The 24,325-nt window shown below is 38.3% G+C and overlaps 1 protein-coding gene and 1 pseudogene across 1 annotated transcript in view; both read left to right on the top strand.

Moving 5' to 3' along the window:
- Nucleotides 1–24,325, top strand: part of TNRC6A (trinucleotide repeat containing adaptor 6A) — a 273,917-nt gene that overhangs the window by 63,729 nt on the left and 185,863 nt on the right. The gene's annotated exons all lie outside the window — the stretch shown is intronic.
- On the top strand, nt 2,254–3,308 carry LOC119517467 (annotated as a pseudogene).

Genomic DNA, 24,325 nt, shown 5'->3' with positions numbered 1-24,325 from the left:
CATCATATAGTTGTTCATTCATCACTCTGATTTATTTTTTGTACATTTTCCTTGTACCAGAAAAAGTAAAATAAGAATAAGAAAATAAGAGTAAAAAAGGAACACCAAAATCATCCTCTCCTCCTGTCCTATTTTTCCTTTAGTTTTTTGCCCCCATTTTTCTATCCATCCATCCATACACTGGATAAAGGGGAGTGTGATCCACAAGGCTTTCACAATCACGTTGTCACCCCTTGTAAGCTACATTGGTATACAATCGTCTTCAAGCTTCAAGGCTACTGGGTTGTAGTTTGATAGTTTCAGGTATTTATTATTAGCTATTCCAATTCATCAATACCTAAAAAAAGTTATCTATATTGTGCATAAGAGTGCCCGCCAGAGTGACCTCTCGACTCCATTTGGAATCTCTCAGCCATTGAAACTTTATTTCATTCCATTTCACATCCCCCTTTTGATCAAGAAGATGTTCTCCATCCCACAATGTCAGGTCCAGATTCACCCCCAGGAGTCATATCCTGTGTTGCCAGGGAGATTTACACCCCTGGGTGTCAGATCCCACGTAGGGGGGAGGGCAGTGAGTTCACCTGCCGAGGTGGCTTAGCTAGAGAGAGAGAGAGGGCCACATTTGAGCAACAAAGAAGTACTCAGGGGAGACTCTTAGGCACAATTATAAGCAGGCCTAGCCTCTCCTTTGCAATAACAGGCTTCTTAAGGGCAAGTCCTGTGATAGCGGGTTCGGCACATCAAACTGCAGTCCTCAATGTTTAACAATGGTATTTTATGTGATGCAATGCTTAGGGTGAAATGTCCTACCAAAAAAAATTTGAATTTAACAGAGAAATATTTCATACTGCTTCAATTTAAAAATTGTGATTAAAATTTTAAAAGTTACAAATGTAGTTCCCTGGTCATGCTAGCCACATTTCAAGTGTTCAAGAGCCACATGTAGCTAGGACAGCACAGTTGTAGAAATACAAAACAACAGCAGTAAATCTCTTCCATGCCCAGAAATTCCACTTCTCTGCTTCTACTCTAAGGAAACCCTGCATATGTGTACAGGAAGGCATGTAGAAGGATGTTCATTGCAACACTGTTTATAATGGCCAACAACCAGAGCAACCCAAATATCTATCAATCAGATTACGGCCAGAAAATTGTGGTGTATCCATTCTAAGAAATTTTTATACCACAATTTAAAACAGACATATGGTTAGATTTCCTATTACCAGGTGGGGGGGGGGTGCAAATTATACAATGTGATGTCATTTTTGTAAAAGGCAATATCACATTTTAAAAATGGTACATAAAGGGAGAGGAAGAATACACACCGGAGAGCCGTTACTCTGTGGAGGGAGAAAGGGAACTTGGATGCAGTGGGAACTGGTGAAAAGCAGCTCTAACTTTACCTGAAATGTTTTAATTTTTTAATTAGAATAAGACATCCATGTATTACTATATAATTAAAATTAATTGAGGAAAAAGGACATTTAGGAAGGGAAAATCTTAATAGAAGTAGAAAGATGATGAATAAAGAAACCTGTTAAATAGAATTAACTGTAATAAAGATTATATGGTGGCTAATGTGTCATCACATGGTTATAATACTTAATGCAAACATCAAAAGTAATTCTTCCAAAAAGAAGCTAAACAAATCATAAGGTGGCCTTTTTAGTAAACTGAAAATGGGAAATGCCAAGCAGCAATCAAAACTAATTTATGAGGCTCACTGCCACTGCCAGTGTTTTGGCTTATATTCAAGTTACCCAGCTCAAGCTGCTATTGCATTAAAAGCCTCCAGACTGCGGTATCGGTTGGCATCCAATCTCCTGAACTCAACATTTCCTAGCACACCAATTGTTCTTATAGTTCTTATTTCCATATACCCTGTATTCTGTGTATACAGCACATAGAAGTGTATATTTTCATATACACGCCTTCAGTTTTGTTTCTTAAATATATATGTAGATTAAATGACAAATAGGTAACTGGATTCAAGCAACATAACCTTTCTCAAGAAAGAGAAGAAGCAGAAGGGAAAAAAATCAAAGAGTGTTTGGGAACCTCACTTTCCCTTTTTTTACCTTAGAGAAACCCAATTGCAAACCAGTAGCCACTCCAGCTGCAATCAAGATTACCCCAAAGCTGGTGTGCTTCCATGCTACCTGAGGGGTGGGGCAAGGTGGGAGTTCTGTTCTGGAAGACAAAGAAGAAGGGTTCACCTTTTAGCCACCCACCACTGGCCCCACGGCCACCATGCAGATGGATCCTGAGCTTGCCAAGAGCCTTTTCTTTGAAGGGTCCATTGTGGTCATCCTGAACATGCCAAAGGGGACAGAGTTTGGCATTGACTACAACTCCTGTGCTTCTTCCTTAGCCTACAACATCGGGGGCTGATGCTCCTGCCCTGGAACATGGTCCAGGTAGAAGTGGAACTGTCCCCAGCCCCAGAGGCTGAGGTGGAAGCCATGTCCCAGTTCCTGGGACCTTGCCTAAATGCCACACTCCAGAAGCTATCTCACTTACCAACTTCATCAGTGAGGCTTCATCAGTGAGCTCAAGAGCACACCAAGGACCAGGGAGGGCAGAATCTACCCTATGTAGCCCTGAGTGCAAAAGCTACCAGGAGGGCCTGGCCCTTCTGCCTAAAATGAAGCCCAGAGCCAGCATGGAGATCTGCTTCTCTGAGCTCCCCATGCAGATGTTCCCAGACAGTGCCATGCCGACAGGGATAACCAGGCACAGCCTGGACCTGAACTAGGCCTTGGAGATAGTGCTCAGCAAACAGTTTCCCACGAGCCCCTAGGATGTGCTCAGCAAACTCCAGTTTGCCTTTGCATGCTTCCTACTGGGGAATGTGTACAGGCATTTGAGCACTGGAAGCAGCTCCTGAACTTCCCATGCCAGCTAGAAGAAACAATGGTGAAGCACCACTGCCTCTACATCAACCTCATCTCTGTCCTGTACCATCAACTCTGAGCTCCCCACTGACTTCTTTATGGACACTGTCTTCCAGAACAACTTCCTATCAGCACCTTACAGGTTTTTTTTCCCTCCATCTGCTGCAATGCAATGGGTGTCACCCTGTCACCCTGAGGCAGAAAACTTAAAAGTTCTAAGCTCACCTGACCAAGAAGTTCCTGTGGGACTCCGATACGGAGACCGAGGACTGTGCTCCGTTGGTGGTGGAGCTCCCTGAAGGCATCAAGGCCGGCTTACCTTGGGAATGCTGTCAGCCATGGGGGAGGCTCTCTCTCATGGCTGCGGTCCTCGCCTCTCTATTTACCTCTTCCTATCCTGGGACCTGCTAGGGCAGCGATCACACCATGTTCTCTACAGATGGGGCCACAATTCCCTCCTTAACCAATAAATAAGTTCTTTCAGTTCAAAAGAGGCTATGCCTATCCTGAAGGCACATTCGTGGGTTCTGGACAGTCTGGCCTTGGTGCTAACCTCACTGCATATCAGATGGACTCTTACAGAAGCTCCTGGGGATACCTGCCTCAGCAGCAATATAATTCCTTCTGAATGAGAAGAAATTGAACCAAAAGCCCAAAAGAATAGATTGCTTAATCCTTGGATAGTTATAAAGCAAGAAACCCTAGACTGCCCAGTTAATCTGCCCAGTTCCAAGAGCAACTGAACTACTGTCCATAGACTCACATCTCCTCCCTCCTGAGTGCTCAGGATACCCTGCCCAACTCATCATTTTGGTCCTCCGCAGTCTCTCTGGGAGGCAAACAGCCAGCATTGCCTCATGTTACCAGTGGGACAACCAAGACAGGAAGCATCTCAGAAAAGGAATGAGGCCCTCAGTCTTTATAATAACTTGCAGTTTCACCTTGTGTGAATTTGCTATTATTTTCCCCTCCAAAGTCCACTCATCAGTGGGGAGCTTGTTAAAAGTGCAGATTCCAAAGGAATGAAGTACTGATGCATACCGTAACATGGATGAACCTTGAAAACATTGTGCTAAGTGAAAGAAGCTGCACACAAAAGGCCAAATATATGATTTGATTTAAATGAATTGTCCAGAATAGGCAAATCCATAGAGATAGAAAGTACATTAGTGGTTAGCCAGGGCTGGGGGTGGGGAGGGTAGTGGAAATGGAAGCTGACTGCTAATGGTTTTGGGGTTTCTTTTTGGGGTAATGAAAATGCTCTGAAATTAGATAGTAGTGATAGTTGCACAACCTTGTGAATATGCTACATACCACTGAAGGGTACACTTTAATGTGATGAGTTACCCCAGGGCCTTGATAACATAGATTGATAAATTCATTCCTTATCCCACATTAAAGTTTACCCTTGCCCTACGTGACATTGATTGATTAAATAGATTCATTAAGAAAGATAATTAAATCAGCAGAGAAGTCTGAGAGTCTTCTTGAACTTTATATTAAAAAGCTCTGAAATTGGAGCTTCTTGAGAGCATTCACTTCAAACCATTTCCTAAATTGAAATTGCATTCCACTTCCCTAACACCACAATTTGTTACTAAGACAGCGTGATGGAAACTCTGACCCACCCAAGCAAGGGATGTGTGTCTGTGAATAAAACTTGAAGATAACAAATCTGTTTTAAAAAAAAAAAAAAGTAGAACAATACCAACAACAAAGGCAGCATGATTCATATTGCAAATGAAAGAGGAAAAAAGGGGCATAAACCTCAGAAAATATAGAACATGATAACAATGATAAGGCCTAATGTAACAGTTATATAAAAGCTTAACCAACCACATTTGAAACTAAGCTCTTCCAATTGGAGTTTTTATTTCTAGCTGTATGATTTTTCTGAGAGAAGCCTAAAGCAAATGAGTTGAAAGTGTTAACAAGAAAATCAGAGATGATCTACAAAACACCAGAAATACAAACATACAGGAAACAGAGCAGAAATATTAATTTTAGAGAAAGGAGGACACATAACCGAAAGCATCTAAGCCAGAGCATTCTTTTATGGTAGACAATACAATCCCCAACAAATAGCATTTATGGACATCTATGAGGTAAAAAGCAAACCACTGGCAGAAAAAAATTGGCAAAGATGGTCAAAGAAAGTTACATTCTGCTTTGTGTTTTTTTTTTTTAATTTTTATTGTGGTAACATATATAGAACATAATATTTTCCCCATTTTAACCACTTTCACATATACAAGTTTTCTATCATCATCACCATCTGCTATGTGTTTTAAAATGTTTCCATCATTATCACCGTTTATTTCTATTATATGACTTAGGCAAGGAGAAAAATCTTGCAAGGTCTTTTCCCAACTCCAAGAGAACATACATGGTTTTTATGTTTGTTGAGCTAATTATAGCTAGATCAGTAAGAAAAATTAACCTCCCAAGACAACCATAGCTTACAACAATGAGGAAACAAGCAAAATTCTCTACAGTAAACAATAACAAATACCATTTCCTATACCAAATGTTTATAGCTCTAAGATCTTATCCCAAATGTCTTTGGAGCAATTAAAACCAATCTCTGAAGATAAAGTCCCTTCCTTGCCTTTCTTAGTTATCAGACGTAGACAAAATTTTAATTTTGTGATAGGAATCCATAAAAGTATAGATTTAACTTAATTTTGTAACAACTGGCATGTAAATATCTTTCAAATATTTTTAAAAGAAATCTATTTAGGACTTATCTAAGATGGTGGCATAGAGAGGAGTGGAAGCTAATTAGTCCCCCTGGAACAACCAATAACAACTAGTAAATAATCTGGAATAACTGCAGGGGGACAAACATGACTGTCCACTCATCATACACCAACCTGAATTGGGAGGAATGCCTGAGATCACAGCATAAAATCTGTAAGTAAAAACTGCGGATCCAAGCCAGGAGCCCCCTCCCCCCATGGCCCGAGCTGCAAAGCCTCATGGTGCTAGAGAGCAGTTCTCTCCAAGCAAGTGAATACAGCTCAGCTGAGCTCCACCTGGGGTTTTAATTAACAAACATGGACTGATTGATACAAGCTACAAATCCCCAACAATCAGACAGAGGCTTTGGGTGATGACTGACCTTTGAAAGCCAGAGGGTGGCCACAGACAGGCCCTGAAGGGGTCTTTCTGTCCCTGTTTCAGCTCAGTGGAGAAAGCCTCAGCCATTTTCAGTTCCCATGGCTCTGACCCAGATAAGGGTGGAGATAGCACAGGCAGAGAGAGACCATTCAAATGCTTATGACCTCTCCTAGGGGGTCTATCTTCCCTAAGAGAAAAGAGGTGGGGCCCAGCACTACTACCTGCCTTCCATTTAGAACCAGACCCCAGGGCCTGGGGGAAAACAGCCATGGGCCAAACCTCCTTACACCAGTCTGGAGTTACAGGCTGATAGGTGCCACCTGCTGGGCAGAAAAGCACAGTGACCTGAGGCCTCACAGGGTGTACCAATTTTCTAAGACACACCCTCAAGGAAACTGGATACTGAATAGTTCTTCCTTCTGGGACCAGAGCCTGTTTTTGTCTGGATAAACCTGATTGTGGTAACCAAGGAAACCATACCTGGACAACAGAAAACTACAACCCACACTAAGAAAAATGAAGTTATGGCCCAGTTAAAGGAACAAACTTACACTTCAACTGAGATACAGGAATTTAAACAGCTAATACTTAGTCAATTCAAAAAGTTTAGGAAAGATATGGCAAAAGAGATGAAGCTTATAATGAAAATACGGGGCGTACATAAGGTGGAAATTGAAAGTTCAAAAAAACAACTGGCAGAATCTATGGAAATGAAAGGCACAACACAAGAGATGAAAGACACAAAGAAACATACAACAGTAGATCTCAAGAGGCAGAAGAAAACACTCAGGGACTGGATAACAAGGCACCTGAAAACCTACACACAAAAGGACAGATAGAGAAAAGAATGGAAAGATATGAGCAATGTCTCTGGAAACTTAAGGACAAAATGAAAAGCAGGAATGTATGTGTCATTGGTGTCCCAGAAGGAGAAGAGAAGGGAAAAGGAGCAGAAGCAATAATAGAGGAAATAATCAATGAAAATTTCCATCTCTTATAAAAGACATAAAATTATGGATTCAAGAAGCACACCATACCTCAAACAGAATAGATCTGAATAGGCCTACACCATGACACTTAATAGTCAGATTATCGAACATCAGAGATAAAGGGAGAATCCTGAAAGCAGCAAGAGAAAAGCAATCCATCATATACAAAGGAAGCTTGATAAGACTATGTGTGGATTTCTCAATAGAAACCATGGAGGCAAGAAGGAAGTGGGGTGATATATTTAAGATACTGAAAGAGAAAAACCACCAACCAAGAATCCTATATCCAGCAAAACTGTCCTTCAAATATGAGGGAGAGCTTAAAATATTCTCTGACAATGACAGAGTTTGTGAATAAGATGCCTGCTCTACTGGAAACACTAAAGGAAGCACTGCAGACAGAAAGGAAAAGACAGGAGTGAGAGTTTTGGAGCACAGTTTTGGGAGATAATAGCACAGCAATGTAAGTACACTGAACAAAGATGACTGTGAGTATGGTTGAAAGGAGAAGGTTGGGACCATGTGGGACACCAGAACAAAAGACAAAGGATAAAGACTGGGACTGTGTAACTCAGGGAAAACTAGGGTGCTCAATGATTGTAATAAAAGGTACAAATATGTTTTTATATGAGGTAGAACAAATGAATGTCAACAGTGCAAGGTGCTAAAAATAGGGTGGGAACTGGGGGAAAATATAATCTATGCAGACAAGAGACGATAATTAACGGAAACATTGTATTACACTTCCTTTGGTATAGCAAAGGCAATATACCAAAACTAAATGCATATGGGAGGTGTGGAATAGGGGAAGGGTATGGGACTCCTGGCATTGGTCATGTTGTCTGACTCTTTATTCTACTTTAGGTTAATGCTATTTTTCTTTTTGTTGCTTTCTAGCTGTCATATAGGTTTTTTTTCTCTCTCTCTCTTTCTCCTTTCTTTTTCTTTTGTCTCTGCCTTCTTTGACTCTTCCTCTTTCTTTGTGGAAGACATGGAGACATCCTTATGTAAATAGTGGCAGTGGTGCTGAATGCATAAATACTGACTATAAAGGGAACCAACAATTGTTTACATAGGACAGAATGTATGGTGTGTCAACAAAACCATCTTAAAAGAAATGGGTTGATGAAGAAACCTTGAGGGCACTATATTGAATGAAATAAGACAGACACATAAGGACAAACAAATATTGCAGGATCTCATTGATATAAACTAATTATAATACATAAACTTGTAGACATGAAATAATAAGTTACCAGGATATAGAATGAGGGTCAAAAATGGGTAGCGGTTGCTTACTATCAGCAGAATGTTCAACTAGGATGAACTTAAACGTTTGGAAATAGACAGGGGTGATGGAAGTGTGTTGTGAGAATAACTAACAGTGCTGAAAGGTATGTGAAGGTGGTGGAAAGGGTAGGCTCAGAGTCACATATGTCACCAGAAGGAAAGTTAGAGGTTAAAAGATGGGAATGTATAAAACAGTGAATCTTTCAGTGGACAATGTCTGTGATTAACTATATAAATATTAGAAATCTCTGTCATGAACTAGAACAAATGTATCACATTATACCTAGAAGTTCATAATAGAGGGGCATATAGGAAAAAGATATCTACATATTGCAGACTATATATTACAGTTAGTAATATTTTAACATACCTTCATCAACAGTAACAAATGTACTATACCAAAATTATGAATCAATAATGGAGGGGGGGCATGGTTAGGGGTATGGGAGGATTTGAGTTTCCTTTCTTTGTCTTTATTTCTTTTCTGGAGTAATGAAAATGTTCTAAAAATTGAAAAAAAAAATTAATTGTGGTGATGGATGCACAGCTGTATGGTGGTACCATGGGCAATTGATTGTACACTTTGGATCTTTGGATAATTGTATGGAATGTGAACAATATATATATATATATATATATATATATATATATATATATATATATATATAACCTACTTAAATAAGAGCCAGTGCTTTGCATTCTCAGAAGAGTTGGATTCAACAGCTTTTTAACTTAGAGCTTTTTGTTAAGTGCCATTGAAATTTACTGCCTCAAAATTAAATCAGAAGGGACCTAAGATGGCGGCATAGAGAGGAGTGGAAGTTAAGTAGTCCCCCCCTGGAACAACTAAAAAAAAAAACAGAAACAACTAGTAAATAATCTGGAATAACTGCAGGGGGACAAACGTGACCATCCACTCATCATACACTAACCTGAATTGGGAGGATTGCCTGAGATCACAGCATAAAATCTGTAAGAAAGAACTGTGGATCCAAATCGGGAGACCCCTCTCCCACAGCCCAAGCTGCAAAGCCTTGTGGTGCCAGAGAGAAGCTTTCTCCCAGCAAGCAAATATACCTCAACTGAGCTCCAACTGGGGGTTTTAATTAGCGAATGTGAACTGCTCACTATGAGGTATGAATCCCCAACAAGTAAACAGAGGTTTTGGGTGATGACTGACCTTGGAGAGCCGGAGAGTCACCTCAGACTAGCTGTGTTTCTTTTTCGACTCAGTGGAGAAAGCCTCGGTCAGTTTCAGTTCCCAGTTCTGTGACCCAGACAGGGGTGTGGCACAGGCAGAGAGAGACCATTGAAATGCTGATGACCTCTCCCTAAGGCATTTATCTTCTCTAAGAGGAAAGGTGTTGGGCCCAACTCTACTACCTGACTTTCATTCAGAACTTACACCAGTCAAGAATTATAGGCTAATCTTTGCATCAGGCAGAGAGCACCCCTGCACGGCCCAGTGGCCCGGGGCTTCCCTTGAGGGACAACATACACTAGTGATGTAGCACAGCCTTCCCTCAGCAGAGGTCCTGGAAGATCACAGCTGAGAAGGGGGGCCCTCAGAAAACCCAGGGATGCTACATCAATGCTGGTGGTTTGTGGGTCAGCGACAGAGAAAATCTGGAGCAAAACTGAAATGAAGGCTTAGACTCTTGCAACAGCCTTGAATCTCTAGGAACACCTGGGAGGTTTGAATATTAAAGCTGCCCTGCCTCCCTAACTACCCAGACACGTGCCCCACATTCAGGGCAGACAGCTCCAACAATAAACCCGAACTGAGTTCACCAACTGAACCCCACAAAAATCATTTCCCAACACATCACAGAGAGAGTTGGGGAGAACTGACTTGAGGGGTATAGGTGACTCGTAGACACCATGTGCTGGTTAGTTGGAGAAAGTGTACGCCACCAACTTGTATTTCTGAAAAATTAGATTGGTATTTTTTTTTTTTTACAGCTTGAAAGAGCCCTATCCAACAAAGCAAGTGCCAAGAGGCCAAAAACAACAGAAAATCTTAATGCATATGAGAAAACCAGATGATATGGAGAACCCGATCCCAAACACCCAAATCAAAATATCAGAAGAGACACAGTACTTGGCACAATTAATCAAACAATCACAATTGAGGAATGAAAACATGGCACAGGATATAAAAGACATGAAGAAGACCATGGAACAGGATAAAAGGGGCATAAAGAAGACCCTAGAAGAGCATAAAGAAGAAATTGCAAGATTAAATAAAAAAATAGAAGATCTTATGGAAATAAAAGAAATTGTTGGCCAAATTAAAAAGACTCTGGATACTCATAATACAAGATTAGAGGAAGCTAAACAACGTCTCAGTGTCCTAGATGTCCACAAAACAGAAAATGAAAGAACAAAAGAAAGAATGGAGAAAAAAATCAAAAAGGATCTCAGGGATATGATAGATAAAATAAAATGTCCAAATTTAAGACTCACTGGTGTCCCAGAAGGGGAAGAGAAGGGTAAAGGTCTAGAAAGAGTATTCAAAGAAATTGTCGGGGAAAACTTCCCAAACCTTCTACACAATATAAATACACAAAGCATAAATGCCCAGTGAGCTCCAAATAAAATAAATCCAAATAAACCCACTACAAGACATATTCTGATCAGACTGTCAAATACTGAAGAGAAGGAGCAAGTTGTGAAAGCAGCAAGAGAAAAGCAATTCACCACATACAAAGGAAACAACATAAGACTAAGTAGTGACTACTCAGCAGCCACCGTGGAGGCGAGAAGGCAGTGGCATGACATATTTAAAATTCTGAGAGAGAAAAATTTCCAACCAAGAATACTTTATCCAGCAAAACTCTCTTTCAAATTTGAGGAAGAGCTTAAATTTTTCACAGACAAACAAATGCTGAGAGAGTTTGCCAATTAAAGACCTGCCCTACTTCAGATACTAAAGGGAGCCCTACCAACAGAGAAAGAAAGGAGAAAGAGATATAGAGAATTTTAACAGACATATCTAGAACCTTACATCCCAAATCACCAGGACACTCATTTTTCTCTAGTGATCATGGATCTTTCTCCAGAATGGACTATATGCTGGGACATAAAACAAGCCTCAATAAATTAAAAAACAAAAACAACAACAACAATTGAACATATTCAAAGCACAATCTCTGATCAGAATGGAATACAAATATAAGTCAATACTTTTTGAATTGTAACTCCACTATTTACTTCCTACATGATATAAAATACACAAACTCTAACGACAAATCAGTGGTTTTGAACTCAATGTAAACTATGTAATTTTTGACAAGAACTATATAAAGGTGGGGGAATGGAGGAGTATTGGTACATAGTTTATGTGTCCTATTGAAATTAAGTTGGTATCAAAGAAAAACAAGATTGTTATGGATTTAAGGGTTTAATTTTAAGTCCCACAGTAAACACAAAGAAATTATCAGAGAATATGACCATAGAGATGAAAAATGGAGTATGGGTTAAGAGAAATGGGGGAAGGGGCAATGGGAAGTTAAGAAATGAGTGTAGGGTTGCTGTTTGAGGTGAAGGGAAATTTCTAGTAATGAATTGTGGGAAGGCGATAGCATTGCAACATTCTAAATGCGATTAATCCCACTAATGGAATGCTAGGGAGGGGGTAGAATGGGAAGATTTAGGCTGTATATATATTTCCACAATTGAGGGGAAAAAAAAAAAAGACAGTCTAAATAGATGACAATTGAATGCCAAGGATGACCCTGGATGAGATCTGAGGATGGAGGACAGAAGGCTCAAAGGGACACAGTTGAGACATAAGGAAAAGGAAATATAGAATGTAAGCTTTGTATCATTGTTGAATCTCTTGAACTTCTTAGCTGCACTTAATGGGATTGCATAAAAGAATGTTCTTGTTCATGGGAATTGTATATGTGAATTATAGTGTTTGCTCAAGGATGTGTGCAGCTAGCTCTCATATGTTCAGAAGACAGAGCAATAGATGATGGATGATAGATAGGGAGAGAGGGAGGGAGGGACAGAGGGAAAGAAATAGTGGTGTGACAACATGTTAAATTTAGTGGATCAGGGTATTGGGGAGGGTCAGGGAATGCTGGAGTTCTGTGTATGGGGGTTGTATTGTTTTTGCAACTGTTCCTATAACTTTGAATTTATTTCAAAATAAAATGTAAGAAAAAAAACAAAAAAATTAAATCAAGTCTGAGTCAGACAATATGGGCAATAAAAGTAATTTAGTATCTATAGAGAAATTAAAAATATTGACAAAACTAAAATTGTGCAAGACTAAGCTAGTTTCATTCTGACATATCAAAATACAAAACATCAGGATTTAAATAACCGAATTAATAAATATTAAATAATAGATACACATCAGGAAATACATATAGGTATGCTTTTCAAACACACATTGAACACATATGAAAAATAATAATATATTAGGCCAAAATGAAAATTTAAATAAATTCCAGATGAAGAAATTGTACAAGCCAAATTAAATTATATGATGAAAATAAACTAAAATAATATCAGGTTAATGACAAAAATCATGTATTTAGTTTTTTTAATTAGAGAAGTTGTAGGTTTACAGAAATATCATGCAGAAAATACAGAATTCCCATATTACACCTTTCATTAATGTAATTAACACCTTTCATTAGTGTGGTACACTTGTTGCAATTGATGCAAGAATATTATTGTAACTTTACCGTGAACTATGATCCATGGTTTCCTTTTGGGTTCACTGTTTGTGCTATACAGTCCTATGGTGTTTTTTAAAGAATTTTTATTCTGGTAACATATATACAACCTAAAAATTTCCCCTTTTAACCACATTGAAATATATAATTCCGAGCTGTTAATTACATCCACAATGTTGTTCTACCATCAATGCCGTCCATTACCAAAACTTTTCCATAACTCCAAATAGAAATGACACAATTAATTCCCCATTCCCTACCCCTACCCCAGCTCCTGGTAACCTATATTCATTATTTAGAATTTTTAAAACACCCTTATTGATTCCACTGAGGAAAAGGGAAATTAAACTGCAGTTTCTCCTTATGTACAAAATAACAATAAAAAGAACAATACCTATCAAAACTGAAGATATACATCAAATCTGTAATCAGAGACAAAATTGTAATTTTAATGCTTTAACAAGAAGGGAGAACTAAAATAGCAGGTAGAGGGAATCAATCATGATAAAAGCAGACATTACTGAAGTACACAAAAGACAAATAAATGCTAAATAAAACCATCATCTGGTTCTTTGGTTAGATCAATGAAATAAAACTCTAGCAAGATATATCAAGGAAAACAGAGTACAGATATCAAAATTTGGAAATGAGAAAGTCTGTTTAGTTACAGATACATTGGAGATATAGAAAGATATAAGACAAAATTTTATCAATTCTTTGCTAATAACATTAAAATTTTGAGATTATTTTGTGGCTTTTTAAAAATATCAAGATATATGGTAAACAATGTTTATTAATATATTCCCTAATGCAAAATTCCTGAAATATGTTAGATTTCCTTAGGTGATATCTAATTGAAGATATGATATTCGTAAGTGAGTTTGCTGTGTAGTTTTCTTTGTGACGTGAGTTTCAGGCTTTGACATTAGATTTATTATAAAACTTTATGCTGCTTTCACACTCAAAAAGTGAACATCTTATTTTTCTGTGCTCTGATACAATTTGCAAAGAAGTAGAATTACTTATTTATTATTTTATTTCAAAAAGTTTCTTTAAGAAACCCTTTGCATTTGGTGACTAGTCGATAACATTCCTAGTTTTATTCCTGCTTACTGGTTTATTTAAGATTTCTGAAATAATGTTTATTTTGGTATGCTATTTTTCTAGAAAATCGTCTATTTCATTCAGATTTTCAAATTTAATTGCACCAAGTTTTACAAGGTACTCTCCTAAGTTTTTTAAATATCCTCGAGGGGTTACATCATTATTTCCTCTTCCTCATTTGTAACGTTTTTTGAGCTTTTTCCCTTTTCCCCTAAGTTCACTCAGTAGTTTATTCTTTTTACTCTCCCCAAAGAATCAGCTCTTAGATTTACCAATTCCACTTTACTGCTTTCTTTTCTAATTTGGAAAGTTGTTTATTATTCTCTTACTTCTGATTTCTTAGGATCTTTTGTTCTTTTTCTAACTTCTTTGATTGAATTCTAAATTCCTTTATTTTCCTTGCCCTTCTTTACTAACGCATTTGTTTAAGGCTATGTATTTTCTCCTAATAACCTATATTAAACTTTTTCTTTCTCTCTCCCCAGGTTGTTGATAGGGTATTTTTTTTCCCTTCTAATTTGTTGTTTATTTCTGGTTTTACTGTATTGCGGTTTTAAAAGTGGTCTGCACTGTTTGTAAGTGTTGAATTTTCTGAAGATTTTCTTTGTAACCTAATATATAGTCAATTATTATAAAATTTCCACAAGCATATTAAAAGAAGATGGATACTTCATCATCATTGTATAGCATGTGATAGAAAAACTACCAACTCAGCCTTATTAACTATATATTCAGATCATCTAAATCTTTTTTACATTTTCTTGGTCATCCATGGACTGGTAAGGGTGAGTTACAGTCTTTGGTGTCTGTTGAAAGTTCCTGGTTGATCATTTTCATACTGTTATTTTATGCTTTCATGTCATTGAAGTCTTAGCCTAATTGTAGAATGTACCCTTTGCCCTTAAAAAAATGCCACCTTTTGTCTTGGTTGCCTCTTTAAACCTTAGATTCAACTTTGTCTGACATTACTTTTGTTATGCATTGCCTGGTATGTCTTTTGTTCATACTTTAAATTTCAACCTTTATGAAAAACTTTGTTTGATATGTTCTTTCATTTTCAATGGAAAGTTAGGTTTTGCTTTTTTGATGCAATCTAAAAGTCCTTCTCTTTAAATGACTTTTTTTTAACTCCACGCACATTTATTGAAATAATAGGTAAGATTTGCCTCAATTCTGTCAATTACATTTTGTTTTTTGAAATATTTCCTTTGTTTTTGATACAAGGACTAGGATTGCTTTGTTTTATTTTACATTTTTTCTGGTAATTGTGTATGTGTTTCTGGTATTTTTTAGCTGTATAATTTCATACAATATTTTTAAACTCTTTCTGGATTTATCAACTTTAAACAGTGTCTATTGACTCTTGAAAAGGAAAGAGAATGGATGCATGTGTTGGGTTTCTGTTTTGTCAATTTTTGTGCTGGGGGCAGGGAGAGGCAGGCAGCAAAGGAAAGAAAGGCTGAACTGAGCCTGTTAGCAACAGTGGCTGCTGGAAGCAGGCTTCTGCTTTCTGCTCCGAGTTTACTCCACCTCACTGTTCTAATTCATTTTCTTTATTGTTTTTTCTTCTGCCCAACCTCTTTTATTGTGGGGGATGATTAGAGCAAGGATAAGATCATCATACAGCTCCTTTCCTGCTTTCTGCCATCTGGGCAGAACAATGCCAAGCCCCGCTGAGTTTCCGATCACTGGCAGGACACTGACAAGGCAGCAAGGGTCTTCTTTCTCCTCCAGCAGGGTCTTTCTCCCAGTCTGCCAACTCATCGGCTCCATTGGCTTGTCTCCAAATTGGAGGAATATTATTAAGATTTTTCAGGATTTTCCCTCTTATCTTCTAATTTCCTTCTGGTTTCTTGGGGCACGGTGTGGAAGCTGCCCTTTGCTTAAATTTTTCTGTATTTTTTCTGACATTTTAAAGTCCTAATATGAGGTCATAAACCTTCCTTTCTTTCTCTAAATGCTGCTGGTGTTTTTTAAAATCTGAATTTCGCTGATTTTTTGTTCATTTCATTGCTTGGGGGTATGGAAAGTCTGTCTCCTGACGTCTCGCCACTTTTATACCAGAAGTTTCCCTTAATCTATACAGCATAATATTCTATAGTGTGAATGTACCATAATTTATCGAACCATCTTTATATTGATAGAGCAAGTATATTAATGTCCAATGTGGCAAGGAAGCAGAGAAATGGGCATGTTTATACAGAACAAGTGGAATTTTAGTTAATACCGTCCCTAGAGATATAACCTATCAAAGATCTTATAAACATCTGTACCCTTTAATTCAGAAATTCTATGTGTTGGAATTTACTTAAGATAATAATTATAGAAGAGACTACTGAGTAGTATGCAAGACTCTTCATTGGTGCTTAATTTGGAAGAGTAAAAAGTTAGAAACAACCCAAATGTTCAAAAACAGAGAACTAGCCTAGAAAATTATGGTACATCCATACGATGGAATCTACTCAGTCGTTAGCAGTTGTGAGGGAGTCAGAAGGGACCTTCACCTTCTTTCAGAGAGGCCAAGATAGGCCGTCAATTGGGTTTTTTTTTTGTTGTTTTTTTTAATTGTGAAATATAACATGTTTACACAGAAGTGATTACTTTCAAATTCAACAAGTAGCTAGAGAGCAAGTTTCAAAGAATGCTGTGGGTTACAGTACCATAGTTTCACTTATTTCCTGTGATGGTTAGGACATTTGATTCTTCTAGTTGCTATTGTAAATGGAATTTTTTCATGATTTCCTTTTTAGATTTTTCATTGCTGACATACAGATAACATGGGTTAGCTGAGTGGTTCTTCTGGGCTCATTTGGGCTCACTCATGTATCTATAGTCAGCTGCAGGTTAGATAGGTGGCTCTGTTGATCTTGGCTGGGCTTTGTCACATGTTTGGCCTCAGCTGGAACAACTGGCCTCCCTTCAACATGGTGTCTCATCCCACAGAAGGCTACGCTGGCCTTGTACACGTGGAGGTGCCAGGGTTCCAAAAGAATTGAGTGGAAATATACAAGGCAACCTGAGACACAAGGGACAGATGGAGAATTGTGGTCACTTTTTTGCAATCTACCACGTTTGGACACGTCTCTTAACATCTTTAAGCCTCTGTTTTCTCATCTGTAAAATAGGGATGTTAGTACCTTTCTCTGACTTATTGTGCAGATTAAATGCCCAGCACATAGTTAGTGCTTCTAAATGGTAGCTAATTACTGTCTTGTCATTTCCACTCTAATATTTTTCAATGGTTGCTCTTCATTCAGTGAATGAAATCTGAATTCTTTAATGCAGCTAATAAAGCTCTCATGGTTTGAACCTTGTCCGTCCGCCCCACAGAGCTTTAGTTACTCTGTACTACTTGAAGTTGCCTGAAGGTAGTGAGGCATACTTTCATGTTTTCACTATTGCTGTTCCTTCCACCTGGGATGTCCACCTGTCTCTTTGGCTACCTGAACAATTAGACACAGCCAAAATGGAATCTGTTCTAGGGCTCCTTTCTTGGTGACCCTCTGTGAAGTGTTAATCATTCACTCTTAATTAAGGTCAGCATTAGATATCATTGAATCACCTAGTGAGAGAGCCATTCTCCTTTCAACTGAGTTTCAGTACTTCTAATTACACATGAAAGTTTCATTTCGGTGTTTCATTTTCATTAACACCTCTCTAATACTTGCTAACTCCCTTGTAACAGAGAATGAGCCTGAGTCTCAGAATGTTCAACAGGCAAAATATTAGCTGGAATTAAAGAACAATGAATTGTATCCACCATTTTAATTTTCATAATTATTTTCTTTTGTGACAAATGATGCTGGTTTTACATTTATAGTGCTATAATGTGCTTTAAGGTTTCCTTAAAGCCCATAAAGCCAATAAAAAGGGAATCATTTTAAAGGAAAAAACCTTAACTAAGTAACAGTGTGTGTTGGGCTCAGATATGGCAAAAATAGAGAAGAGGTCTTGACAGAAGAGTTGGGAAAAACCCTTAAATAAATCAGCTGTACAGTCTCTTCTAATGGAAGTCCTATAAATCTTATAGGATTCTCTAGTTGTCTGTTGAGTCATGCCTTTCTCTAAATTCACATTTCTTAAGGGTAGTAGTAACCATGTTTTACCAGTCTTTGGCCTCAGCTCCTCAGAAAGGTGCTGGCAAATTCAGGCATTCTGTTACCATTCCTGGGAGAGCACCGGGTTGCCAAGTGATTCATAATGCTCAGCTGAATTGTGCTGTTCCCATAGTGATAGGAGGAGGAGTAGGAGGAAGAAGAGAGGAGCAATAGTAATAGTTATTTTAGTAATATAAGAGTAATAATGTTGATAGTAGCAGTAGTAATCATAATAGGAATAGTAGTTGTTATAGTAGTAATAGCAGAAATATTAATAGTAGGAATAGTAGTAACCATTTATTGAGCACTTAACATGGCACTGGTACTGGGCTTAACCCTTTGTGTGCACCTGCTTATTTAATTCCCATCACAGCCCTATGAGGTAGCTATTCCTGTTACATCTATTTTACAGATGAGGGCACTGAGGCTTAATAAGGCAAAATAATTGGCTCAAAGCTGCTCAGCTGGCAAGTAACAGAGATGGGTGTCTAAGATCAGTCTGACCCCCCAAGTTTGTGCTCTTTATGACATCAGAGACAAGCCATCCTGCAAGGGTTTCCAGAATGCAAGCTTTGTGCTTTTCTTAAGGCAGTATAATTTAAGGAAATTCTGAATCCGTTTGAATATTTAAATTATGTCTTATCAAAGCAATGTAGAAATCTGCTCCTTTTCAATCTACATTCCCCAGAAATTCAGTAGAATAGCTGAGAACTCTCCTACTACTATTCCATTTCCAAACATTCCCATTCCCACTCATGCCATACCCATCCTCTAGTCTCTCATTTCACTGAAGAAATGAGATTCCGATGGAAAAATACTGGCACAAGCTTGACCAAGGTTCTCTAATAAAGACACTGTGCATTATGCATCAGCTGCTGCTGTTGCTATGGTGACAGCCACACTTTCTCCCAGACAGCTTGGTTCTGAAGGGAGGGTGGACCCTAGGGGAACAAGTGGATTTCTCCTACTTGTCAGTCCCTCTCACCTTTCCCACTTCTCTGTCTTTCCCCACCCCTACTAGTCTCTACACTTCCGTGGATGATGATGACAGTGAATTCTGATACCCCCAAGCCATTGTAATTAGCATCTGGCTCTGAGCCCAGTCTTCCAGCATCACATTCCTGACCTTCCTGGCCAGCCAATCTCCTTCACCCAGCATCCCTCCATCAGCACTGCCGCAGCGGCTGCACCAACAGCCTCAGCACCAAAGTCATCACCAGCGCTAGCAGTGATGAGGCATCCACATCCTCCCTGGGTGAACAGTACACAAGTTCATTGCTTACTATTGTCTAAACTATTTGGGGTAATAAAATTATGATTCTGAGAAGAATTTGTCCTTAGAAACTCAGATGAACTCTAGTTCCAGGAAGGGTCAGGAGATTCATTTGATTGAGGATTAATCAGTTACATTTGCCAGGACAGAGAGAACAGAATGAGGGACAGGGTCTAATGAGAATTAAAGGCAACACACCTCTTTACACTGGTGGGGCGCTGTAGGCTGACAAGCACCACCTGCTGGGCAAGATAGGCAAAGCACAGCATCTAGGGTCCTCACAGGAAAGTCTGGCAACTTGCTATGTCTCATCCTCAGGGAAACCTGATACTGATTACACTCTCTTCCTGAGACCTGGGCCTGTCTGGGAAAATCTGATTAGGGTAATCAGGAAACCAGATGCCTAGACAACAAAAAACTATGAATCACACTAGAAAAATCGAAGATATGGCCCAGCCAAAAGAACAAACTAACACTTCAAATGAGATACACAGGAATTAAAACAACTAATTAATATGCTTCAAAAAATATGCTAAATTGACTCAAAAAGCAAACCAATTACTTGAGGGAAGATATGGCAAAAGAGATGAAGGACAGAAAGAGGACATTGGGCAAACATAAGGAAGAACTTGAAAGTTTGAAAAAACAATTGGCAGAATGAGAATGAAAGGCACAATAGAAGAAAGAGATGAAAGACACAATGGAGGCATACAATGGCAATTTGAAGGGGCAGAAGAAAGGATGCAGGAACTAGAGGACAGAACATCTGAAATCCTACATTAGAAAGAGCAGGGAAAAGAAAGGAAAAATATGAGCAGGGTCTCAGAGAATTTAATGACAACATGAAGTGCATGAAAATACATGTCATGGGTGTCCCAGAAGGAGAAGGGAAGGGAAAGGAGCAGAAAGAATAATGGAGGAAATAATCACTGAAAATTTCCCATCTCTTATGAAAGACATAAAATTGCAGATCCAAAGAAGTGCAGCATACCCCAAACAGAATAGATCTGAATAGACTACTTCAAGACACATAATAATCAGATTATTAAATGTCAAAGAGAAAGAGAGAATTATGAAAGCAGCAAGAGAAAAACAATCCATCACATACAAAGGAAGCTCATTTCGATTATGGGCAGATTTCTCAGTAGAAGGCAGTGGCATGATATATTTAAGATACTGAAAGAGAAAAACTGCCAACCAAGAATTCTGTATCCAGGAAAACTCTCCTTCAAAAATGAGGAAGAGTTTAAAATATTTTCAGACAGACACTGAGAGAGTTTGTGAACAAGAGACCTGTTCTACAAGAAATACTACAGGCAGATAAAAAAGACAGGAGAGGTTTGGAGAACAGAGTAGAAATGAAGACTATCAGTAAGAGTAAAAAGAGAGAGAGGAAAAAGATAAAAATAAGATATGACATATAAAATCCAAAAGACATAATGGTAGACAGTGGACATTACATTGAGTGAAATTAGCTGGAAACAAAAGGAAGGATACTCTGTGGATTCACTAATATGAACCAACATTGAAAACTGAAATTTGAGAGTTAAATTGAGAACACAGGTTGTCAGGAGATAGAAAGAAGTTAGAAAATGGGCATTTGATGCTGAAGGAATACATAAAGTTCAGCAGGATTCATTGTATAGATCCAGAAATGGATAGCATAATACAGTGTGATGGTAGCACAATATTTTAAATACTCTGAACAAAGGTAAGTGTGCATATGGTTGAAAGTGGAAGGCTAGGGGCATGAATGACACCAGAAGGAAAGATAGAAGATAAAGACTGGGATTGTATAACTTAGCAAAAACCAGAGTGGTTGATGATGGTGATTGAATGTACAAATATAAGAATGTTTTTAAAAGAGGGAGAACAAATGATATCAACATTGCAAGATGTTGAAATTTGGATGATATAGGGGAAAAATACAATCAATGCAAACTAGAGTCTATAGTTAACAGTAACACTTTAAGATGCTTCCACTAATTGTAACAAATACCATATACCAAAGCTAAATGTCTATAAGAGGGGGATATAGGGAAGTGATATGGGATTCTTGGTGGTGATGTTGTTTTCTGACCTTTTCATTGTATTTTATTTTATTTTTATTTTTCTTCTATCTTTTATATTTTTATTCTTCATCTTTCCCCTCCTTTTCCTCTTTCTTTACAGAAGAAATGGAAATGTCCTCATTTAGAATATGGTGGTGAATGCATAATTATGTGATTATACCAAGAATCATTGATTGTTTACGTAGAATGCATTGTATGGTGTATGAATAAAACTGTTTAAAAAATAAACAGGGAGAATAAAAGTGTTGGAGAAAATGTGGAGAGAGGGATGTTCCTATTCACTGTTGGTAGGGAAGAAGAATGGGGCAGCCCATCTAGAGGGCCCTGTGGTGGTTCCACGGAAGCTAACTATGGGGTTGCCATATGGTCCTGCAACCCCATTATTGGGTGTATACTTGGAAGAACTGAGACAGGGACATGAATGGACGTTGCACTCTGATGCTTGTGGTGGCAGTATTCACAATTCACAACAGAAAGAGGTAACCTAAGGGTACATTGACTGATAAACAGAATGGTGAACTGTGGTGTATACATACAATAGAATATTGAGCGGCAGCAAGAAGAAATGAAGTTGTGAGGTGTGCAACTAGGTGATTGGACCTTGAGGACAGTATATTGAGTGAAATAAGCCAGCATCAAAAATACAAACATTATAATGCCTCACTAATATGCACAAACCATAATGGGTGCAAACTCTGAAAACTGAATCTGAGAGCATAGGCTATCTGAGGAAAGCTTATGATAAAGGTTCGTAATTGTAAGCTCTTACAACAGTCACATCTGTTCATGATTTGTAATGGTTATTTCTAAATTCTGAGATGATGAGCTCTTTGTGTATAACCTGGTCAGTCCCTGGAACTTCAGGTATCTGTGTGACACCTGAGACTTAGAGCCAGAGTTCAGCAGCTACGAATGTCAGCATTACCCCATACAGCAAATGTTAAAGAAGCTGAAAAAGAGATCAGACTTTAGTTAGAGATATGAGCAAAATGAACTTGGTTAGGACTAAGGTAAACCAGACTGAAGGGAAAAGGATGATATTGACTGTTTTAAAACTTCAACTTCTGTGTGAGACCCAAGGAAGAGATGTTTATTTGGTGCAAAATCTGTATTTGCTGTAACACTCTATGTAATGTAACTTGTACGGTCAGTTTACTCAAACACCATAATTACATGGAACCTTGAATGGGAGTGAGATCTGGTTGGTTTGTACAGGTTAGCATGAAACCCCAATACATGCCAGAGTAATTTGGGCAGAGAATAAAAAGTATTTGCAAACCTCCCTTGAGGGACTGGGGAAAAACTGGAAATATTAAACTTCCCACCTGGGGAATGCCTCTTATTCTCACAAGCATTGGGACTACCATTGTAGTAGGCCAATCCCTCAATCTTAGGACTTGCCCTTATAAAGCTTGTTACTACAAAGAAGAGGCTAAGCCTACTTATAATTGTGCATGAGAGTCACCTCCAGAGAACCTCTTTCGTTGCTCAGATGTGGCCTCTCTCTCTAAGCCAACACTGCAGGTAAACTCGCTGCCCTCCCCTCTACATGGGACACGACTTCCAGGGGTGTAATTCTCCCTGGCAATGTGGGACATGACTCCCAGGGATGAGCCTGGACCTGGCATCATGGGATTGAGAAAGACTTCTTGACCAAAAGGGGGAAGAGAAATGAAACAAACTAAAGTTTCAGTGGCTGAGAGATTTCAAATGGAGTTGAGAGGTCATTCTGGAAGTATTCTTATGCAATATATAGATATCCCTTTTTAATTTTTAGTGTACTGGAATAGAAGGAAGGGACTATCTGAAACTGTTGAACTGCAATCCAGTATCCTTGATTCTTGAAGATGATCATATAACTATATAGCTTATATGGGATGACTGTGTGATTGTGAAAACCATGTGGCCCATGCTTCCTTTATCCGGTGCTATTGTAAATGGGATTTTTCTTGATTTCCTCCTCAGATTTCTCACCACTAGCATACAGAAACACTACTGATTTTTGCGTGTTTATCTTGTATCCCACCACTTTGCCGAACTCATTTATTACTCTAGTAGTTTTGTTGCAGTTTTTCAGGACTTTCTATATAGAGGATCATGTCATCTAAAAATAGTGAAAATTTTGATTCTTCCTTTCCTATTTGGAAGCCTTTTATTTCTTTTTCTTGCCTACCTGCTGTAGCTATAACTTCTAGCACAATGTTGAAAAACAGTGGGGACAATGGGCATCCTTGTTTTGTTCCAGATCTTAGAGGGAAAGCTTTCAGTCTTTCTCCCTTGAGTAAGATGTTAACTTTGGATTTTTCATATAAGCCTTTTATCATGTTGAGGAAGTTTCACTCAATTCTTATCTTTCAAAATGTTTTTATTAAGAAAGGATGCAGGATTTTGTCAAATCCCTTTTCTGTGTAAATCGAGATGATCCTGTGGTTTTTCCCCCTTTCAATTTGGAATATGGTGTGTAAAATCTGAGTCTTTTACTGTGCTGTTGGATTCTATTTGCAAGAATTTTGTTGAGAATTTTTGCATCTATATTCATTAGCGAGATCAGTCTATAATTTTTTTTTCTTGTAGTATTTTTATCTGACTTTGGTATCAGGGTGATGTTGGCTTCATATAATGAGTTAGGTAGTATTCCCTTCTCTTCAATTTTTTAGAATGATTTGAGCAGTTTTGGAATTAATTTTTCTTGAAATGTTCTGTAGAATTAATCTGTGAAGACATCTAGTCCTGGGTTTTTCTTTCTTGGAAGATTTTTTCATGACCGATTCAATCTCTTTAGTTGTAATTGC

This window comes from Choloepus didactylus, chromosome 21 (assembly GCF_015220235.1).
Source record: "Choloepus didactylus isolate mChoDid1 chromosome 21, mChoDid1.pri, whole genome shotgun sequence".
NCBI lineage: Eukaryota > Metazoa > Chordata > Mammalia > Pilosa > Megalonychidae > Choloepus > Choloepus didactylus.
This window is presented reverse-complemented; position numbering and strand designations above follow the sequence as displayed.